This window comes from Ammospiza caudacuta, chromosome 2 (assembly GCF_027887145.1).
Source record: "Ammospiza caudacuta isolate bAmmCau1 chromosome 2, bAmmCau1.pri, whole genome shotgun sequence".
Lineage (NCBI taxonomy): Eukaryota > Metazoa > Chordata > Aves > Passeriformes > Passerellidae > Ammospiza > Ammospiza caudacuta.
In genome coordinates, this window is record NC_080594.1 from 111,455,216 (window position 1) to 111,478,476 (window position 23,261).

Here is a 23,261-nt window from a genome sequence, read left to right on the forward strand (position 1 = left end):
GGCACTTCACTGCTGAGTGGAATTTACAACAGCATCTAGACTCTGCTGCTCATTGATTTCTTTAACTGCCTCTGCATAGCTTTAAAGTCTCTGTGGTATTGTTTTCATTTTGATGCCCATGGATGTAAAATCAGGATCTTTAGAGATGATCCATCTGGACTAAAGGAACAATTTTGTATTTTATAAATTATATGTATCAAAGTAGGTTAAACATATATAGATATACCATTATGCTTCTTTTCGTATTTAGCACTGGTTATTCACACAATAACAAGAAATACACAAGTCACATGAATAAAACAACAGCAGAAATAACCCTCTGCTGAAGAGCTTACAAGCATGAATTCTTCATAGAAAACAACACACTAAATTTTCAGTGTAACCCAATCTCACAGTGATGACATTAAAACGCTAAGATGCACTCAGACATGACACTGCAGGGGAGAAAAAATATAGCAATAAACACTTTTGGGGAGAAGAGGCAAGAATGAGAGCATTTGTCAACCACCCCTCCTGACAGCACACAATGGGAGCAAGTTGCTCCCATGTCTGACCTTCCCATGGTTTGGTCCAAAAAGCACAAAACACTCGGACAAAGTGGACTTGACTCAACTGGACAAAACTGGATAGGGCATCTTCAAATGCTCTCTATTCTAATAATGTGTGTGCAGTGCAGCCTAGAGCCCTTGGCATGGTGTCCCATGGCACAGACAGAAGGGATCTCAGCCCCCAAGGTCTCGACCCACAGATCTGCTCCTGCTGGGCTGCCCTTTGTGCTCAGGCAGGCACTGCCTCACATCCCCTGCCATGGCAAGGGAAGAAGATAGTCTGCACATTTTAATGGGAAATCTATTGTTAAAATCCCTTAAGCCTTATAAGCAATCTGTAAGAAGCTTTTAGAAAAGGAAAATAATTGTTTTCTCCATACCTCCCCAAAGAAAGTGTTGGCTTCAGCAGTCCATCAACAGAAGTGACTGCAGGTGCCTTTCCTGTTAAAATTAAAAAGCTTTATGCTTACTCCTAATTCTATTATTTTTCATTGTAAACATTATCTCTCTAATCCTGAATTGTTCCATCTCTCAGTATCCTAATAGCAGCTCACATTTTCTCTGCTACACATTTTTTCCTCAAGGTCCAGGATTTTCTTATCTGGTGATTAAAACTGTTTAACCAATTTAACTACTTTCCATAGTAGCAGCACATCAATAAACGGGAGAATATTGTTTTTTGGGCTCCTACCGAGAAGATAAAACTCAGCAGTCTCCCAGTACAATAAAGATAAAACACACAGTATCACTCAGGCCAGAATGCTGCAGAAGAAATTTGTATTTCATGCCTTTCACAAACTTTGAGTAGTTACTGCTCAGGGTCACACACCCAGGAGTGTTGATGTTAGCAAGGGCGCAGCTGGAAAGCCACACATCTTCAGGAGGCAGTGACTGCTAGGAAGTCTGCAGTGAGCAAGGAGAACCTTGAGCATCAAGGACTTTCTGCAATCTGCCCGACAGATTATGGCCATGGCCATCCAGATTACAGGCAAATGTGGTCAGGGAAGTCACAAAGAGGATTAGTGCTTTAACCAGAGTGGCAAGAAGACAGAGCTTGGAATGGAGGTCTAAATAGAGGCAGGGGAGAAAAAAAATCTACTTAGTTATACAATCCATAGAATCACCTATGAAAAAGAGTGAAGGGCATAAAAGCAAAGGCCCAGGAAGTTTTTGGGTGGGTAATGTCTGCATTCAGCTCCCTTGAGAAGCTCAGGCAATTGTAATAGCAGCCAGGCATTTCAGAAACAGCCATCTGAATCCAAGGAAGCTTATAAACTTACAGTGAATTTACAGCAGACTCCTGGACTAAGATGATTTCTTTTAACCATGTCTATGGGACTCCACTCAGTCAGTTATTTTGAGAGACAACTGTAAATACATCGCTAAGAGGAACACTGCCATAAATCCTGCCTGGTGCTGTATATCCAGGTATCCACTACCCAACCCTCTGCCAGGTAAATATCCGTCATATCCTACACTTAGAAACAGCAGAAAGATGTGAGGAGAAGCTTTTTTCTGCCAGAACTTGTTCATTAGGAGGTCCACTATTTCAATCAGTGAAGCAGCCTCACTGATGGTGAGGTACAAACAGGTATTTCCTAGAGGATACCTTTCTCCACTGCAACCCAGAACTAAGGCTGGCAAAATAAACTCCAGGGTGAACAAAAGGGAAAAAGATGGATGCAAGACTCACCAAGAAAATGGGAAAATCTAAACTCAAAACCAGAAGAAAAACCTGTATTTTTTCTGTAATTTAGCTAGAAGTTACAGGGGTCGAAGCCTAATAGAAAAGCATTTATTACATACATACATCCTTAATAATATACATAAATAAATACAATCCTTATATTTTCTTTATTTCATAGACAGCTCTCAAAACACGTAATGGGTTAGGTTTTTTCTTTTCAAACTTCAATTTACTACCTTTCAGTTGTTATTGGCCATTAGATTGAGAACTTCAGAAATCAATACACTTTACCTAATATATCAGAAAGAATGAAAACATTCAATTCAAACAGAAAGAGGATTAAATAAAATAAAGCCTGCCTAATTAATAATAAATTTGTTTCAGGGTTTTATATTTTTTTAATGTGGAAATCAAAGCTGCATAACGGAAATAATTTTCAAACATGCAAAATAATAATGAAAACAGCAAGCGGAGAAAATAAGAAATAATTTACTTAATATTATTGTTTATCAAGCTAATAACACTTATCTCTCTGGGGCACAATGAATACAAGTTAATGTTTATATAACTCATAGAAGCTGAAAGGTGCTATTTGAAGGAACAGGTATTAAAATATAGGTGTAGCTAATTCTTATTTTAATTTTCCATTTACATGGTAATTCTTTTTTATCACTGTTGCATCCAAATACTCTCACGAAAAGCTGAATTTGAAGCGAAAGGAAAATCCTTTTGTTCAAAAAATGACAATGGCAATGCTCAGTTTGAATTGCCAATACTGCTAAACTCACCTATTCCACAAGAAGATGCCAAATAAGAGGCCAAGACATTTCTTTCCTGCTTGTTTACACAGACCACAGCCATGCCTTGCAGGTATTCACTCTTCACACTTTGGGTTTTCATTTTTTCTTCTGCATGTACATAAACTCCTGTGGAAGGGCTTGTGCCCTAAGGGGCTAAGAAAAATGGCAGCCTTTTCAAAATAATCTGTAGCAGACTTTGGGAGGGTGAGGGCATGAGGGAAGGCAGCAATCCCAGCTGCAGGGAATGTTTGTCCCAAAAAACACACGCTCCTTCCACTTTCTGAGACAGACATGGGAAGTCTGCAGAAGTCCTTGTCTTCCAAAAACACGCATTTATCAAGTCTCACACAGAAGCTCTCCTGTCAGTAAATCAGACACACAGATACATTTGGACAATGACTGAGTTGGCAATGTTTAATATCTTTCCATCTTATTTGTCATTTTTCAAACTACACCATCTTACACGTGCTGCTCCAGTGTCAATGTCCTCCTGGTTCTGCTCCCTAGGCTCCCCTGGAAACCAAGTTCTTAAGAATAATCATTTAATTAATTCCTCCTCCCACCAACAGTATCTCCATAGCTTAACACACCAGCAAACTATGGGAGAATTTACCTACAAAGAAGAGTTTCTAGACCAAAATATAACAAGCAAACAAATAAAACCCAAGATATTTGTTCCTCAGCTAGTCCTCCCAAACAGCCTGTCTCTCATCTCAGGCTCCCACCACAATCTGCTGGAAATCCTCAGCTGAAGACATCATCCTAGTTTTGATATGAGCTGCCTTTGGAAAACTTTTATTCCACATCAATTCATTCTCTCTTTATCTGTTTACCTTTATTTCCTCTTTCAATCAGTGTTTGTTTCATAAAGCTGTTGAGATGACAGCAAAAGCTCTAAGGTCGTAATCACTTTCCAGCTTTCCATCCCATCCCTCCTTTAAACCACATCTGCTAATTCTGGGTGATATTTCCGGTGCCACACTAACTCTGGTTGTGCCATACGGAACAGCTCCCACTGTTCAGCCCACTCAGGGCACTGGAACTGGGGCAGGCTCTCCTGCCACTGCTGCAGAGCTGCAGGCACCACCTCCCCCTGCCCACCCTGCCACGGCCACACAGGGAGGTTGCTCCATCCTCTGGGCTTTGGCTCCTGCAGAAACCACCCCAAAAACATCACCTGCCTTTCCTGACTTGCAAAGGCATGACAATAATAAGCATCTAAGACCCCCAAAGGAAATTGGGCAGGCTCTGTGAAGGCAGGGCTGACACAGACATCTGTGTCACCCATGATAAATCAGACAGAAGTATTCAGAAGCAAGTAGTGACTCACATTATTCACCCAAACCAAATAAAATGAAAACTTGCCAAGGAACAGGATAACCTTTAGTTTAAGGACACAACCATAAATCACAAAATGAAGATTTCTTTTTAGAAAAGTATTTCCGAATTTTCTGGCTCACCTGTATGACAATCACTTGTGGATTGAGAGGAGAGGGTAGAGGATTCATTCCTCCTTATTCTTAAAAATACAACCTTCTAATTTTTTGAAAGATCTTGGAGTTACGAAGACAGTGAGATATGTTTCATTATTAAAACTGATTTGCCTCACATTGACCATGAGTGCCAAGGGGAATTTAAACTCCTGCCTCGCAAAATAAACCATCAAACACAGAAGTTACTTTTCTAGTGTTTACAACAGAGAAATACTAAGGCTTTCAAAAAAGTAGACTGTGTACCTATTTTACTTTTCATCACAGTTTCTAAAATTAAATTTTACAGTCTGAACATAGCAGTCCAGATCTGGGCAAAGGCCAGGTATTAAATCTGCCAGGTCAGCCCAGGACTAACAGTAGCACAGTAGCTCCGTTCAGAAAACAAGGATTAGAATGTATATCACCACAGGAGAAATCTGAAGAAACTAGAAATCAAGATATTCCCATGGTGCTAGTTTGGGAATATGTGTATGGGTACAGGACAAATTGCCCACAATCCAGCTAAATTTAATTTTTTTTCCCCTTTTCTTAGTAAGTCAATTGACATAATCACAGCACATAATCAACAGGATGTGGATTAAAAACAAAACAAAACAAATGAACAACCAACCAACAACAAACAAAACAAAAGAACAAAATAAAACAAAATATAAACAACAAAAAAGTGATTTTGTTTCTGTACAAACCAAGGTCTCCACACAGGCTGAGTAAGCAGCAAAGCACATGGATGCCTTACAATGGCAGGTGGGATTTTCATTCTTTTGTTCCCAACACAACATAGTCTGGTTAGCTTTCTGCAGGAACAAGCCTGCAGAAATCACAGCAGCCTAGGAGAACTCTTGGGTCAAACAGACATTGTTTGCATCGGGAGTAAAATAACTCAAAGTACAATCAAAACTACAAAGAAAACTGCAGAAAGTACAAATATGTCCTGCAGTTTAAAAAATGCCTTTTACCACAGAACCAGAATGGATCAAAGAGAGGATGTGTTATTCTCTCTCCTCTCTCTTTGAGGATATAATAAAAGAGTCAAGTACAAAAAACCCATTGGGAAACTCTGCACATTCAAAATTATTCTACTTCAAGTCACAATGTGTACTGCTGAGGTGCTTAGCTTGATAAAGGTGAAATCTTGTCTCTAAAACTCTGCCTGTTCTTCACACCCAATCTTATTTTAAAGTAATTGACTGAAACTTAATCTCTGGATTCAGTCATGTAGAAAATAAGTTTGGACTACTAAAATTAGCAGCAAGTCTTCCCAGAGCTAAATGTTTTAAAATATTTTAACAAAAGTTTTTGATATTTCATCTCAGTAGCATTTCTAATGCTACTTTCTAATACAAATTAAAATACATTCTTATCCCCAGCAGAATAAGTAAAAGGTCCACATATTCAGATTACTTGTGCCAGAAAAAGGACAGAATAATATGCAGCCTTTCCTTTCCTTTAGCCATAATACAACAAATGATATTCAAACCAAAATGATATTCAATGGGTAGATTATTGTACCTGAAGGAGCTCATATGACACCAGGAAAAAACCAAAAAATGTTATTTAATAGTAATTTCTTTTTTTTCTTACATAATAAAAATAATTAAAAGTCCTTGTACCTTAGAGCTTCTTTTTCCCTTAGCAAAGTTATTATCTTCAGCTGTTTATAAAGGAGTTATGAGATCAGCCTAAAGATAATGTAAAACAACAACGTAAATTAAAAATTCAAGGCATTATAATTGAGTTTATAAGCTTACCACTCATCCTTGCTATCAGGAAAAATAAGTCAAAAAATGACATGGTGGTTTAGCCCAGAAGGACACTGCTTTTCTAGCCTGAACAAGCTAATGAATCTTTCCTCTCCCCAAAAAACAAACCAAAACCACCCAAACAAAACCAACCAAACAAAACTCCACTCCTCCCAACATATTATTATATGTTATTATATTATATATATGTGCAACATGTTATATATATATACAATATGTTACTATATGTAATATATGTTATGAATAAGAAGCTTGACTAGGCCAATATTCAAGCAGCAATCAATTTATTATTTAATATGGTAAAGTATGAGCAATACAGCACTGGGTACAGTGGGGGAAGTTTTCCCTCCAACTGCACACCGATAATTGATGGTTACAGGTATTTATAGGGGTACTCATCAGCTTTTTTCAGCAGTTTCTATTTCCAATCTTTTACTCATCAGCAATTTTTATTCCAAATTATTACATCACAATTCTATACACTATTGTGATTTTAATTTCTCAGGATGTATCTCAAAGGAGTATCCCCAGATGTTGATGGTCCAGTTTCTGAAAGAAGAAAGACTAATCCCATCTGGTGGGGTCCAGCTCCCCAGATGTGTGTCCACCTTTTAATTGCAGAGGCTATAAATCTCGTAACAGTGATGTCCAGCTTCCCTTTGGTCAAAACCATAAACCCTTGAGGTGATGTTCATCTTCCTTTCTCAAGCTGCTTTTCTCTGCTTCAATAAGGCGTGAGATAAGCATATTTCCTTTATATATATTCTAAAGCTATAGTTTCAAGGATACAAGTAATATTCTAAAATTATATTTCAAAAGGTTATTATTGCAGAGCTTTTTATGGATTAAATACAAGCAAAAAGCAACATCTTTAACACCTTAATTCCAATGCTCCTAAATCAACCAGGGTTAATTGCAAACAAAAGATAGGTTCAAAGGCCTTTTTCCAAGCTTTATTTTCCATAGTTGTTATTAGAATTCACAACTATCCCATTGTCAGTGTCCACACATATCACAATCACAAGTACACACGTCGCCTGTTTGTACCTGACACGAAACACAGCTTTGCATCTCACATATATAATATGCAACATATTATTATATTATAATACTTTAATTGTGTCATTTATATTTTCCTTTTAAATTAACCTATGTGTTAATTTAAAAGGAAAATACAGATGACACAATGAAGGTGGTATGATAACTAAAACAGAGGAAGTGCTGGAGCTCTGGAAGCTATTGCTCGGGTGAAAGAGCAGAAGGAGCCGCTCTGAAAGTGCCTGATCCCGGCTCCTTCCAGGCACAGAGCCCCTCCTGGAGCCTGGTTCTGTGACACAGACACTGCCCAGCGCCCGTGAGAACAGAGCCCGCAATCAGATTTCCGAAAGCCATGGGAAATCGAGCCTAAGTAAAAATTACAGCACTAAATCAATTACTTTTCCAGCAATTCCGCATCTTTGGAGAAGACCAGAACACAGCTTTAAGTCAAAAGACTGAAACAAATCAAGTTTATTCGGCATAAACCACTGACCTGGAGAAAACCGATTATTTATGCTCTATTATACCCTCCGTGGTATTAAAATTTCTTGCGTTATTATTTTGTGACACCTGCACCCCCCAGGGCAGGAGCTGCTCGCAGTCTTCAGCATTCCCGACAGGTGGCGTCTGGAATCCCACGGCACAATTCCATCGAAAACTTGGGACTAATCAAAAGCTTCTTACGCAAAGAAATTAATTTTAATTATTTTTACTGCTTGCGTGCTGAAACTGCTCTGGCCAAACTGTCTAACCACACAGAGCAGATGGCATAAATGGACACAGAGCAGAAATGTACATCTTAGAGAGCCTCAAAGAGATACAAGCGCACGAATCCATTACAGGAAAACAAATACACAGAATAATTATAGACTTTAAAAGGGAATTACAACCACCAGGCAAGCAATAAGTAGCCAAAAACTGATTACAGCTATTTGAAAAGCCAGTTTCAGACTGAAAAAAAAATCAGGTAGTAATTTTAATTTGTAATTTCAGACAGTCTCTTTTTTCTCTTCCTGTACTATATTCAAATAATTAAAAAAAAATTCATAAAAAAACCCAACAACAACAACAACAAAAATATATTTCTTTAAAACACTTCCACCTTTTGTTTTTCCTCTGGTAAACTAATAAACTTTTTCTTTTGAGCCTGTGCCAATGGAGTATAGTAAACAAAGGTAACAATATCTATAAGCCTAATTTAATTTCACATTAAATTTTTATTGTGGTTCGGTTTATTACACAATTCTGCAAGCAAGACCTGCTGTGAGTGAATGAAAAGAAAAAAAGAGAAAGAAGAAAACAGTTCCAGGACTGGATGTATGCAGAGTCCTGTGGACATGCTACCTGTCACAGCAGCTCTCTCCAGGGAGAGGTAACTCGGTGCTATCTCTGCGGCACAGCAAGCAAGCACACGTGTCCAGCAGCTTCCCCAAAGGCACACAGCAAAGCAGGGAAAGACCAAACTAGAAACCACTCTATTCAACTTCCCAGCATTATACACAACCCTGGAGATTACAGCTTCTCTCCTCTGCATTTTCCCCTAAAGACTGTTAGAAATTCTGTATGCAATTTTTCTTACTCTGAGTATAACTTTTGCAAACTATACTATGAAGACTGAAGCCAGTTATTACCCTTCAGAATTACAGAACCTCGTGGATTTCAGTAGCTGTGGGTGTTTGAAAGCTTCAAGTTTGTTCATCTACATCTAGTTTTAAAAGAGTGGGAAAAACAAAACTGGTTACAACCATTTAGGAGGGCAAGATCATCAAAGGAACAATTTAATTCCAGCTCCAGTGAGAGCAATTCAAACGTTATGCTCTTTACTTTGCTGAGACAGGTGATGAATAACAGAGGAATGATTCCTCAGGCCAGAGGTTTCAGAGATCATGCATTTCTAGTCTGCCACTGTTTGTATTCAACTACCTTTGATTTCTAGATTATTTTGGAATTGGTAGCACAAAACATACTGTGGCAATGGTAAGGCAAAGCAGAAGAAGGAGCCAGCCTAGGAGACAGCCAGCCAGGGCTGATCACATCTTCACAGTTCATGACCATCCCAGAGAAGCCTATTATCAACTCCTTCTGGAGAAATTTCCAGAACCAGCATCATGAAATCTCTCACTACAGTGCTTCAAAACTCTGTATGTGTTTTGAACAGCAACTGCGATGAGGAAGAAACCACAGTCAAGCTATTTGGAATGCACTGCTCTTCCAGCACCTTGCTGTGCCCATTCGGGAGGGACGTGAAATTTCTCAATCAGCATTTAAATCAAGCAATCTCTGCATGTTTTGATAAAATATATGTAATTTTCATTCACAATAGGACATTAGGAAGAGCACAACAAATTTTCCTAGTATGGAGTTCAGCTACTGACAAGCTAAGTTCTTTTGCTTATATAAAAAAAACAATATAGAATAAAATAACCCATTAAATAGAAATGAGTGTGTACCAGAAAAAAAAGAAAATCTGATATTTCCTCAAACACCATAGCAAAAACTCAAGCAATACAATCCAGGAGGAAAGAAAAATTAAAACTTTCTCTGTATATAAGCAAAATTCGTGTTTTTTTCATTAGTAACTACTCAATCTTTATTTCCAAAGAGTGCAGTTCATCGAGCCACCGTTCTAACATTATCATGTGTAAATAAAAAAGGGAGCAGCACTGAACAGAAAATAATAATCTCATCATAACATGGTCACACTTTTGGAGCATAAGCCTGGGTGCAAAACATTTCATTGTGTGGCTTTAAGGAAAATCAGCCACCAAAGCAGCTCAGGATTCTGGAAGAGGGGTCCGTGTGTCCCATGCATGGAGGACGAGGATGGGTGGTTCTAGACTGTTTCATAAAGAAAGGCAAGGAAGAGGAGGAGTTGTTCCATTCTGTGCTAAGGAGAACCTTCAGCGTACAAAAGTCAGCTATGGCAATTGTGGGAGCCCTTACCAAACCCCTCAGGATCAGAGAGGTCATCTCCAAGGAAAACCTTCATATTGCAGATTGCTCAGAACTCCATTGGGAGGGACTCCATGGGATCTTTCGTGGAGGCTAAAGGAGATGGTGAGTGCTGGGAGTTTTTCAGGAATTCTCCTGTGGAAGCACTAAAGCATCTCATCCCCTTTAAATGTAAGATAAGTAAATGGAGCACCCCCTTGGCTTCAGTCTGAGCTTCAGTCTGCTCAAAACCAAAGGAGAATTGTTCCAGACATGGAAAAGCAGACAGATATCCACTGGGAACTACAAAGGCATCCACCAGTGCATGCAGAGATGAGAGGATCTGGGCAATTAGAGGCCCATCAGTCTTCTTTCAGTCCCTAGGAAAGTTATGGAACAAATCCCTCTTGGGGGCAATCACCAGTGAGATCAAGCACATGATTGGAAAAGACAACACGGATTCACCAAGGGCAAACTGTGCTTGACAAACCTGATCACCTCATGTAACAAAGGAACCTGCTCAGTGGATGTGGGGTGAGACATAGACACTGTCTACCTGGACTTCCACAAAGCTTTTGATGCTGTTTCCCGCAGTCTCTTCCTAAAAAGCTGATGTGTTATGGCTTGGACAAGTTCTCCATGTGGTGGATGGGAAACTGACTCTCTGGTCACACCCAGAGGGTGGTGACAAACAGCTCCTTTTTCAACTGGCAACCTGTCACATGTGGATGTTGACCCCTCTTGTCTAAACTGCATTTTACCATGAAAATTTGGATCAGATCATCCTTAAGGTCCCTTCCAATCTTCTATTCTATAACCAAAACCACCTCTGTAGATGACCCCAAGTTCTGAGCAGGTGCCTGAAAGAGGGTAGCAACAAAGAAATGATTCATTAGGCTTGGCATCATCTCTCAACAGCAATACAATGTAAAAAGACTCTGGATCACTCAATATCAAAACTACATTCCCTAAAAATCTTTTTGTGTGTGTGTGTGTTCTTATTAGGAAGCAATCTTCCATTTATTGTAAATTATGAATTATATGATCCATTAAATACCACACAGTTGTCTTTGTCAATAAGACGTTTTGTTGTTAGCTGCTTTTGGTGAATCCTATGTATTTGACACAAGCAGTGAGAGTCAAGCAAATTCACACCATGTTTTGTATAAGAAATCCCTCAAACTCTAATTTTTTTTGGCAGTCGTAACACCATCAAAGTTTTAAACACATTTATTTATGCAAATAAAGTGTGCACTGTAATCATAAAAATACTTCTTAATAGAATGTTAAAATAAGGCATTAGTTGAGCAAAATATTTCTAAATTCCCCAAAGAAAATTTTGCTAAATTGTATTCTCAGAGGACATTTCAAATAGAGCCAGATGGGAATTTTAAGTATTTAGAAGTAAGGTGTTTGCCATAATGAATACATTTTCCAATCATTTCAACATTTCCAGCTTTGTTATGCCTCACTACCTGCAAAGTCAGTCAGCTTCTTACCCTCCAACATCACTTATTAAAGCTAAAGATCTATACACTATGAAGAAGTTTTTTCACACTTAATTGGTAAAATCCCATGTGTGTCTTTCCAACTCAACCAAAAACCACAGACTTCTATAAAGAAAAAAAAAGGGTTTAAAGGGATTTTATTTTTTCCCCCCTTTCAGTTTCAAGCTGTCTTTAGAATTACATTCATTTTTTCCCAAGGCCTGATCCGAAGCTCAGTGAATTCAACGGAAAGACTGATCATCTTCAACACCATGGGAGCAGGCTCATAACACACCATATGCCAACTATGAAAGTATCCATCTGTCACTGATCCATATCTTGTTATTGTTATGTGCATTACAACAAGGGATTAATTTTCTAAGAGATGAAGCTTGTAAAGGAGTTGCTGCAGGAATTTCTGAACAGCAGCCTGTGAACACGTAAGCACCCCGGAGTGCAGGCACACATCCCCCAGCCACCAGCTGTGTCTGACAGCATTTGGTGTTCACCTCCACAGCTGAGCACAGAAAGAGCACTAAAATCCAAAGGCTCAGGCCTCTTTTGGCTTTTGAGCTGCCAATAAGTTTATAACTGATGGATATTTCACTGCAAGTGAGAGCTAAGCCAAAATCTATGTGACCTTTGTGCATGGGACTGCAGCAGAGCAGGGTGAACGCCACCAGCATCTCTGCAGTGGTACCACTGTCAGTCAGCACTGGTGTCTGTCATAGGGGCATCAACACCCAATCACATTATATTGAACTATCTGCCCTTATTTTGCCTGAAAAAGCAGGAAACAGTATTTTCCCTAGCCACAGAAGTATGATGGCACAAGTAATTTTTAAAAACATGCTGACAGAAGTATAAAGGCCCCCTGCAAATAAGGATCTTGCTTGTTTAATTAATTATCTTTTTCAACATTACCCTATATCTTGGCAAACACAGATAGCCCTCAAAAAAAGAAAGCAGAAGGCGGGCACTAATTCTTAGATCACCTCACCATCTCCTTCCTCTCCAAGATGAATCAGTTGCGTTTGAAAACATGCTGAAAATTCTTATTGCTAACTCAACCACCTTTGCTCACTAAGTGAAATCAGCAGAAGCAACTCTGCTCTGGAAGTGCTGGTCATGATGAGTGGGCTCCTATATTTATGTGTTCACTCAAACCATGGTAAACCCAAAAAATTACCCTGTGAGCGTCTTGCCCCAAAAAACCACTTCCTCTCACATCATTTTCTCAGAGTAGCCCCCACAACCAGCCTGCGCCAAACTCATCCCTAGAGCCTCCTCCTCCATGTGCCAGGAGCTGCTAGCCAGCAGCCTGTGTGCACATCTCCGTTATTCTCCCCAGCACCTCCTAAAAAACACCTGTGCCCCACTCCCCCCCTCAGTCCTTTGCTCCCCACCGTGCCAGCCCTTCCTCCTCACTCCTTTCTCCCTGTCTGGCACTCCTGTGTTCTCCCTGTTGTCACCCCAGTGGCACACCCCACACATCCTCATCCACTGTTTATTCTTTTAGTCACTGTTTATTTAACTGCTTAATCCTACCTAACCTTTGATGAATTCCAGTTTCTGCTGCACGAACACAACGCACGTGCAAAACCTAAACACCTGTCCTGGCATGGGCAGCCATCACACTCAGGAGAGCAGTTAAGAAAGCAGGTCTGATTAAAACAGCCCTCACCGTAACACAGCGTGCCTGGGGATGCAACTTGTCACCACCTTGAAACTGTTTTTTGAGCTTGGTTCCAGTTATTTGAAACAGTGTTCTGTGTTTCACCTTTGGCAACCTGTCCAACTTACCTGAACCAATGGGCATAGATTAATATTTGGAGTTATGTCTTTTCCAAATCCAGGTAAATAAAATGGAAATGTTCTTATGATAAAATCTATTTCATACTGTAGCTCAACAGTCTTCTCAAATGTTATCCTACTTATCCAACACAAGAGATTAACAAATCAGAACAGTGACTTCAAGCTGTTGAAGGTTCACAAAATCTTGCTTTGCAATATACCAACACCAAATTTGTTTAGTGCTTGGACAAAAAGCAGCAGTTTAGATCTAAGTTGTTAAAGACATTAGGATGTTTATGTCACTAGCATACAACCTTTCAACATGTAATAATTTAATACAGACAAAAATATAGAAAAAATAAATTTTTCATTTTTTTAAATATGGCAACTAACCAAACAAGATAACCTGGAACATTTTCACCAGTAATGCAGACAAAAAATCTACAGTATTACACACCTGTCCTGGTCATATTACAGATGGCAGGTCAGCAATGAAGAAGGTACCGGAATGATTGAAGAGAAATTTATGCAGTAAGCAGGTTTCAGCAGTGCATGATGAAGAGAGGTGCTAACCTTACAGAGCAGAATAAAAAGTTAAAAGCCTGTTCGAGGATTTCACAATGCTGCCTCACTTAAAAAAAAAAAACACAAAAAAACCCAACAAAACCCAAAAAACTCCAAAGAGACACAGGATATTCTCAGTATATTTTCCTACTGTGCTGCTCATCCACATAAAAGAAACCACCTCCAGGCAACTCTGTCCCTAAAGAACTGGAAACTATATGTGTTGTTCCACCACATGTTATCCTGTGAGCCTCCTTCATCTACCAGATTAAGGACTTAAAATAAACATTACACAAAACAGCTCACTCTTCCCCCTATTTCTCAAAACTGAACAAAGATTTTTGTTGTTGTTATGAGGATACAAAATTTTGCTCTGCCAGGCTGATATTTGAGCTCCTTGGAATGACAGTGATTAATTCCATTAGTCACTACAAGAGTGGGGTTCCTCCTCTTTGGTTCTTAGGGGAACCACGTGGCTTACAGGAAACCCAAACCAAGTTCAGAATTAATTTCTTGTCCTACAACTGAATTAATTCTTTGCTTGTTTTGTTGGTTTTAACAAGCAAACTGACCATGTGCCGCTCATTTAGAATAAACATTACCACCCTTTCTCCTCCTGAAAACTTCTGCCTTCCTTCTTACAAAAGCATTCACTTGAAAGGAGCATTACCTTTCAGTGCAGAGAAGGGCAGTGGAGCTGTCAGTGCACATGTGGGATGTCCTTACTGGAGATTACTTCAAAAGGCTTAGGAAACTGAACACAAAGCTCAAGACTGTTTGAATTCCGCAACCTGGCTGGAGGTAAGGAGAAAACTCTCTTTAAAAACCCAAAAACTGAACAAGAACTGACAAAGGCAACTTGAAAGTCTTTGTGTTGCAGACATCTTTTCATTAAAAATCCTTTCCTTAGGATTTTTCTTCCTGAGAAGCTGAGAGGCTTCATGAGCAAAATGTAAACAATGATTTATCTGCTGCTGTGGAATGCAACAGGTGCATCTGTGATTGGCCCATCTTGGATATTTATAATTAATGGCCAATCACAGCCCAGTTAGCTTGGACTCTCTGTCCGAGACACAAACCTTTGTTATTCATTCCTTTCTATTCTTAGCTTAGCTAGCCTCCTGAGATGAAACTTTTGCTTCTATTCTTTTAGCGTAGTTTTAATATAATATATATAATAAAATAATAAATCAAGCCTTCTGAACATGGAGTCAACATCCTCATCTCTTCCCTCATCTGAAAACCCCTGTGACCACCGTCACATCTTTGTTTTGCTCTTGTTTCTATAACTCCTACCCCCACCCCCCACAATTCAAAGAAAATTATTTGAAGTCTATTGTTACTGAATAACTGATGTTACTGAAGTTATGAACCCAATGGGTGACATTATTTCACCATACACATCTGTCACTGGCATCACTGACTGGATCTCTGGTACAAGGTCAGAAGCACGATTTTATTACAGAATTGATTGCCAGCATTTAATAATTCTATTTGTATTCAAATGGGCAACCTGTAAGATACAAGGATAGCACTGAATTCATTTTTCAAATGGTCCCATGTACATCCACTCACCAGCATGTGAAAGACAATAAGCAATTAGTGTCTGCTTGTGTTTCTCAGCAGGGCTGATGCAGAACAAATCCAAACATTTCAGCTTGTCTATATAACATCATAAAAGTCATTGATATTTTGTTGCATTGAATCTTTTCTTTTTCTGTTTTCAGAAGCATACTTTATCAGAACTGCATTTATTATTCATATTGAAGTCCTGGCTCAAAACTCACTGTGCTAGTCTTCTACAAAACACTGATGAAAGATGGTTCTGGATCGCAGAATTTACTGTCTACAAGACAGATGAAAGATGAATATAAAGAAGCTTGTACTGAGGAACATGACTGCTCAGAGTGCCAGAAACTGTCTCAAAGCAGTGATTGGCTAAAGAGGTTAAATCAGTCCCCATGCTCATTCCACCTCATTTCTAAGTGAGAACCTTGTTGAGTGCCAGATTTTTCATATGGAGAACACGTTCCTTAAAACTGCACCTGGGATACACCCATCTCAACAAAACTCCCCAAAATCAGTAGTTTAAACTGCTAATTAGCCTTCTGAATGAAATTATGGCAGTCACTTCCCAGCTCATTTAGATTCGAATATGTGATGGAGGAGAAAGCAAGTGTAAGTGATAAGTGAGTTACACTACTTACATGACAAATTAGCTAGAAATGTTGGGTGGTTTTGGTTTTTTTTCCTGAAACCTTCATTTAAAACCTCCCAACAGATCATTCTGTATGAAATTATTCCTGGATGAATGCCTTAGTTGTGTTTATCCTTTTGTTTGCTCTTTGTACTTCCTGTTAGTTATATAGATGGAAAACAACCCTGCTAATCTATGTCATTGCCTTCTATAATTTCTATCTGGATCCAATAAAAAATATTTGATTGTTATGAAGTGGATTTCTTTTCCATGCTCTCATGCTTTCTGTAGTGTTAGACAAAATTATGATAAATCTAAGGGTGGTAATTATGTTATTGAAATTATATATTAAGCCTCCAATGGTAGTCACAGAGGACAGAGACAGAACAATAGAGACTCATTATTGCAACCCTTTTCTTTTCCTCCTTTTATTTCAGAAGAAAGCCTCTGCAACAGGTTATTCACCTTACTATTTAATTAAGCTATGAAATCAGTATTTAGCTACAGTTTGCTTTTAGCACTATTCAGCTCTTTATTTCTTCAGCAATTTTAAATCAACATCTGGACAATCAGTCTGAACGGTTGGTACTGTACCAGAGCAATTACTGTTCCAAGGTTTAAGGAAAAGAAATGTGGCTGTGTGGATATGCACAAACTACCACTGGTCAGCTCCCTCTTGAAAATGAGCAAATTCTGCCAGGAAGTCAATATCTCCCCCATTGACACACCAGCTCCTTCCTCATTTTTCAAGATAATTAAATTTCATAGGCATCTTTATTCCCCAAACACTTCTCCAAGAGAACAGAGGCACTACATAATCTATGGTTTTGTTATGACACACACTGAATATTTAGTTCACTTTCTTGCCTTTCTTCTCTTTCAGCAATACCTTTTACCAATTTCCCTGTCTCTGTATCTCTGGGCAATCAAACCCCTAAAATTTATAGAAAAGGTTTGCAGAGGAACTAGACATACCAGGCAGTGCAATTTGGGTATAAATTAGGAGTTACAGGTACAAAAAGACCTCAGTGAAACACAAAATTCCTGACTTACCAGACCATTTACAGAGCACTTGCCTCCACTTCTTCAAAAGGGAAGGGGGATGTATGCAGAGGGGAGGGGAAGGGGGGGAAAAATTACCACAAAACCAACGGCAAAAACTCCAAGAAACCCAAACACACTGTCCAAATAAAATTCAAAAGGATAAAAACTCCCCACAAAACACACAAAGAAACACCAAAACTCGCTGTCTCGGACCAGTCTGCTAGGAGAGGCATTTTTTTAAGCTCAGTTTTCCCCTGAAACTTTATAAGACAACTGAACATGGAAAAAAAGAAAAGAAAAAGAAAAAAGGAGACATTTTATTGCATCCTAAAGCTTTGCCTGAAGCAAGGTAAAGGGTGATAATGAGAAACATCTTCATGGCTGCATTCTCAGCAAAACCACTCTTGAAAATGGCTTTTGGGAAAAGCAAGGTCTCCACTACTGTATACTGCTATACTGCTCAAAATGTGCTTTCTACAGTACCACTTCCAATGAAACTAGATTTTCTAATAATATGATCAAGTAAATGCTGCTAAAAATCAAACTTTTTGTAAATTATATGATGAAATTTTTAATACATAATTGAAACTGGTTAAAACAGTAGTAACATCCACTTACACAAATATTTCTGCTTCTCGTAGAAAATTGTGGGGAGAATAAAAAACAAAAACTAAAACAACAACAAGCAATAAAACTATTTTATGCAAAGCATAGCCCCACTACACATACTTTGTAGTAATTTGGTCTGTCTTCACCTCCCTGGTAGTGACAACCCACAGCACCCAGAACATGTCTGAAGTGGTAACTGAAGATTTCTGTTTCCTTTGAAACACAGATGTATAAATTGTGTACGTTGTGAATATGCATAAGGCCACACCCTAAGGTCTCCAACACTTTTGGGTTCCTTTTCATTAGAAATAGGAAAGCACAGTGTTAATCTCAAATCTGGACAATTATTTGAGCTCATATTCTCAGGAGTTTTGCAAAGTAATCTCTCATTTCTTCTTTTCTTCTCTCACACAATGAACTTATTCAGACAAGTATATTTTCCATTGATAATGTCAGGTTTGAAATATGCAAGACACTTTGGGAGAGCAAAACAGCAGCATTCAGGCATATATTGTGAAAAGAAATTTCTCCTGTTTGTGTCTTTCCATATGGAAAAGCATCCACATTTCAGCCTGCTTTCTCCAAGAAGCAAACCTTGGTAAGCTTAGAGAGAGGCTAAAAGAGCTTAACTGTTCTCCCCTTTGCTGAATCTCAGCAGTTTGAGATGTTTATGTAAAGATGTCATTTTAACTTTTAAAGGCTACTACCCCACCTTCCAGTGGCAGAATCACGTGTAAAGAACCACTTGGACATGGTTACCCAGAAGATTCTAAGAAATCTATACATACCTCGGTGCTTTTCCTGAGGAAGCTTGTGTTTTAATAAACTGAACACACAACAAGCCACTGATCACTCCTCTGTAAATCAGATACCTTGTTGCAGGCTCAGTTGCTTAGATACAGAGTAATCGAGGTAAGTGAATAAATCAAATTATCAATAACATACACGATTGCATCCAATTATTGAAACAGTAAACTGAAGTAATTTTTAGATTAGTTAGAAAAGAGACATTTGAAATTTACTGGACATTATGACATGCCAAATAATCAAATGAACACTAGTAGACATTTTAAGATTTGGTCATTGCAGATACATTGGAAGTATTATTGTTCTCTTTACAACAATAATTGCAGAAACTACTCATGTAAAGTATCTCTCCAGTCATTCTGAAATAAACACTCAACTAAATGTTTCACAAATTGTTATTCTTGATACAAGGTAAAGCCTTATAAAATGAACTTAAAATGCAACCATCTGAAACCACTCAGCTTGCATTGATTTTACTGCATTTGACAACAATGCAAGACTGAAAAGATGGGGAAAGTTCAGCTTACAGCAGAGATGATTAATAGGAGACAGAATAAAGGTGCACAAAATAACATATGGAAGAGAAAACACAAATTAGGCACTTCTAATTGCTCTGCCTCCTAATGCAAGAGCAAAGGCCAATCAATGAATCTGAAAAGCAGACATTTTAAATTAATGAAGGAAATCTTTTTACACAAGCTATAATTAATCTTTGAAAATCACTTCCACAAAGTAGAAAACCTCACAGCTTATTGAAAAGATATAGATAATGAGAACATACATTTGTATTTAATAGCATGATAAAAAATATAAATTGATCATTGATTGGTGGGAGCTATAAGGGGGCCTAAAGGAAACCACTTTTTAAGAAGAACAACTTATTCTGTCCTAATCAAATCAAAGAATTGTTATGTTCCTCTTGGAGCTCTCTTAGAGCTTTCTATCGACAGCTATTAAAAGTATATAGGTAATAACTCTAAGTTGATACAACACTTTGGAGTTCATAGTCTTCCAGAAAGTATCTATGTTGTCATTAATCTCATTGATTGACTCTCCCTAGATCTCACTAGATAATTCTAGGGACTTTGCTGCAAGATCTGTAATGGCAATGACAGCTACTGTCCCTTTAGAGAGAACTGTGAACTCCAGAAAAAAATGAGGACCTGCTCTTTTCCTTTTTTTTTTTTAACTTTTAGATTCTAGAGTTTCTGAAGCATATTGGTGATAATTTCCTGACATGCTGAGAATGAATCCAACAGGAAGAGACACTCTGCTGGACCTGATAATGAAAAGCAAGGAAGAATATGTTGAGAATGTGAAAGCTGGGGCAGCAGCCATGACATGGTGAGGTGCCTGTGAGAAATGCAGAAGGCAAATAACCAGACTACAACCCTGAAATTGAGTAAAGCAGACCTTGTCTTGTCCAGGAACCAGCCTAGATGAATGCCACATGGCTGAAAAGAATAGGGCTTCAGGAAAGCCTGTTGATTTTCCAGGATTGCCTTTTCTAACCTCAAGAGCCATCCATCCCAACAAAAAGGAATACAAGCAAAAGGCAGCAAGAGATATTTAAAGATTAAAAAAGGACCCCCTGACAAGAGCCAGACATTAAAGAGAAATGTGCAGAAGTGGAAGCAGGGGCAGATGACCCAGGAAAATGCAGATGTTGCCTGAATATGCAGGGACAATGTTAGGGAAACCAGCCCAGAGCTGAATCTGGTGAGAGACAAAGGACAACAAGAAAGGCTCTTGTTTGGTACAGCAAGCACCAAATGCAAGACTGGGGAAAATGTAGGTCTGGTGCTGAATGGAACAGGTGACCCAGTGGCAAAGGACACAGAGAGGACACTGCTCAAGCCCTTTCTCACTTCTGTCTTTATTGGTAGCTGTGGTACTCAGTAATCACAGGTCTCTGAGATAAGCTGAGAAGTCCAGAATAAGGAAGACTTGCTCTTGATGGAAAAGAATCAAGTTAGAAAACCATTTAAACCAGATGGAGAGATACAAGTTCATAGGACTTGATGGGTGTCACTCATGAGTGCTGAGGAAATAGGCCAATGTCATTGTAAAACTGTTCTGCATAGTCTTTGACAGGCCTTGCTGGCCAGAAGAGATTTCCAAGAAAGAAATCATATACTGCTCCTAAATTCCACAGTGTCTGGGAGGATGATAACTGTGAGCTACTCAGTTTCACCTTGATCCCTGGGACAAACATGGAGTGACAATCCTGGAAACCATTACTGAACACATTTGAAAGACAGGGACAAGAAGGCCATGGGATGCAGGCAGCAAATATTCATGAAGAGAACTTAATGCTTTAGAAACCTAATAGCCTTCTGTGGTGAAATGACTGGTAAACTGGATGAGAGAGGGCAGAATATATTTATCTTCATTTTGGCACAGCTTTCAACACTAACACACTTAGAGATGACCCACTGAGGTACAGACCAGATAAATGAAATTAGGTTGACTGAAAACTGAGTTAAATGCCAGGTCAAAGGGCTGTGACCAGCAGCACAATGTTCAGCTGAAACCACCAGTGGTGTATCCCAGGCGTTGGTAATGGGATCGGTATTATTTAATACTTTTGTTGGTGACTGGATGAGGGGTGGAGAGCTCCCACATCAAGTCTGTAGGTGACATAAATAGAGTGAAGATAGGAGGCATGTAAATACCTGACAGAGGCAGTAAAGGTGATGGAGACAGACTTCCCAGTGGTGCCTGGAAACAGGACCGGCAGCAACAAGGACAAACAGAAACACAGAATGCTCCACTTTTTTTTTTTTTTTTTAATACAGTAAAGATAGTCTGCCACTAGATTTAAGACATTCAAAACAAGCGGACAAGGCCCTGACTGCCCTGCTCTTTGCCAAGAGTTGGACTGGAAGATCTGCAGAGGTGCCCTCCTGCTTCTGCAAGACTGCACTTTCAAATTAATTGTTACAGAGCATCCAGGACCATTCGCAATATTGGAAGTCACAGTGTGCTGAAAATATGGAAAAAAGTGACAGCAAGGACTGCTGGTGAAGGCCCAAATCAGAAATGAGTGTAGGTGTTTCCCTCAAGGAAAACCCAGGCACAGGAACCTCCCATGATTACATCAGGTTCAAGCTTGTGTGACTTTACTGAAACTCTAAATAACAGATGATGGCAATTTAATAAAAAATAAATAATTCAGAAGATTTGGCCTTTTTTAATCCACCCTGAGATGCACAGATACCAATTACCAAGCTACCACAGACAAGCTGCACTGTGCTTTCATTTCAGGTCAGGATACATCAACCAAACCTCTCAAGGGCGAGAGGAAAAATATTTCCATCTCTTGAGCTCTGCCAAAGACTCACTGCTCCACAGTAAAAACCTCTTACTCTCCTGTATTTTCAGCACCCTCAGCCTGGGATGGAAGCCAGAGGAAACACCTCCCATGCACCAGGGAGCACAGGAAGGGGCACTCTCTTCCCCCAGGCTCAGCTCTGTCCTGCTCTTGGGTACACCTGTGATAACCAGGCACAGCAGAACACAGAGACAAGACAGCAGAAGAATCCTGCTAATTTGACATGTCCTCTAAAAACCAGGTCAGAGTGCCTTTAAGCTAAATAAACCATGTTCTGCTGATCTCATAAAAAAATGGCCTTAACTTTAGGCACTGAAAGTAATTCCCCTCAAATGACTAAATACTTTTGCTTAAAATACAGGTCTTCTTCAAGTCTTTTCAGGAGTGATAGAAATATTAACAAAACACAGTCATACTAGCAATTAAACTCTGGGAGGATTAAAAAGCATGTATTTAAATTTTTTTTTACTCCACAAGCTACAATAGCTACCTTTTGGGCCATGGTCTAATTAAGTATTTTTAAAAGCAATTTCCATTTCATTAGAGATTATGAAGCAAGTAGGTTTTATTCTTTTTACTTTGTTTTGACAGCTTACTCTAATACACTTCTTTACCTTAGTATATTTTATCCCAGCTCTATAATTAAGGAATAAAGAAAACACAGTAAGACTACTTCCTCTCTCTTCATGTCACCACTAATCAAAATACCTAGGTACACACACTTCATTATTTGCCTAAATTTTGGGGTAAGCATGGTGATTTGGGGAATTTCCAGGGCTTTGAATCTATAATTTACCTGGCTTTTCAAGGATAAGGCAGGTATCTCCCAAGGGAGGTAGCTGTCTTACTAAACAAAAGAAAAACCACGTTTCCAAAATTATCCCTGTTGGATATAAGGGAAGAAATATGTGTAAAAAGCTTTTTCAGCACCTTCAGCCTTTGAAAGTTTTAATACTGGTTTGGCTTAAGGCCAGCATGACAACAGATGTCCTAAAACCATGTTTAATTGATGAGGATACACAGGTGAATAAAAGCAGACAATTGGATCAATTTAAACATCCAGCTGAACTTTTATTACTTTAACAGGCTGAACATTAATGCATCTCCAGTGTGTAGAGGTGAGAGCATGACTGATATATGACTCATAAACACAACAAATCCATTATAT